The sequence below is a fragment of the Brassica oleracea genome, chromosome C3 (genome assembly GCF_000695525.1).
Source record: "Brassica oleracea var. oleracea cultivar TO1000 chromosome C3, BOL, whole genome shotgun sequence".
Taxonomy (NCBI): domain Eukaryota; kingdom Viridiplantae; phylum Streptophyta; class Magnoliopsida; order Brassicales; family Brassicaceae; genus Brassica; species Brassica oleracea.
This window is the reverse complement of record NC_027750.1, coordinates 50322386-50323675: the sequence shown is the minus strand read 5'-3', so window position 1 is coordinate 50323675 and position 1290 is coordinate 50322386.

Sequence of the window (1290 nt, the reverse complement as noted above, 5' to 3'; positions counted from 1 at the left end):
GGGGGGTACGGATCTATCTCTCTCGCAACCACACACGCTCAGTCTGATATGACGACCAACGCTGACAAAGACCCGCAAACGCACGACGGGACTCCCGTCGATGCCAACGCTGATAAAACTCCAGCTAGAAACGTATCAACGGTCACTGCCGACACCGCGATACTAGACCGGATGAAGGAAATGTTCGCCTCCGCTCAAAAAAAGTCGGACGAACAAGGAAAACTCGTGGCCTCTCTCACAAAACAGGTGGAAACCCTAACGGCGAAGGCAAGGAGCAAAGCCCCGCGCGGGACCAAAAAAGCCCGCAGCGGTAGAAGACTTGATTTCGAAACTCCGGGCAATCGAACTGCACACACGGACAAGGCTTCCTCATGCTAAAACCCTGATAAAACGCTCCAGCCAGGTGCACAGCCAACTGCGGAGAACCTTTCACCTCCTACCGAAAGCAACGAAGGAGAAGAAATTGAGCGCATCGACCTAGGTATAAACGACCAGTCCGATCACTCGGACGACGGTGCTGACATCCACCTAAGAAGAACGCGAAGCCAGTCCGCTCGGCAGGACGTGTCCTTCAAAAGACCCATGACCAAGGAAGAAGAAAACCTTTATTGGGTAGAACAGGAGGACCTGGCCGAAAAGTAGGCCAGGATCCACCGCGGCCAACGCAGACAAGCTCGCAAGGCTGCCAGAAATCCTGATGAAATCCACGATCTCCGCGAGTACATCGCGAAAACCGCAGCGGAGGTGAAAGCGGTGAAATCACAAATCCACCACGCGACAAGCGCTGCGCCCGCGATCGACTGACTTCCCCAGGAGGCACGTAAAACCCCGTCCACTGCCTGGATTACTGAGACCAACGTCTCGGACCCAGGGAAGATCAAAATTCCCATCTACGATTGCACCACTGACCCGAAAGCGCGCCTGCAGTCTTTCCAGATCGCGATGGGGAGGTGCAAACTCAAGGAACGCGAACGAGACGCTGGCTACTGCCTCCTCTTTGTCGAAAACCTCAAAGGATCCGCGCTCGAATGGTTTTCTCGCCTAAAACAAAATTCCATCAGAAGTTTCCGCCAACTTGCTTCAGAGTTTCTCAAGTAGTATTCCATGTTCATGGACAGAGAAACCTCGGACGTCGATCTCTGGAGCCTGTCTCAAAGAGAAGACGAGCCACTTCGCGTGTTCATGAACAGATACAAGCTAGTAATGGCAAGAGTCACCGGGATCAGCGACAAAGTGGCGATCGATGCTCTGAAGAAAACTCTCTGGTACCGGTCGAAATTCCGGCAATGG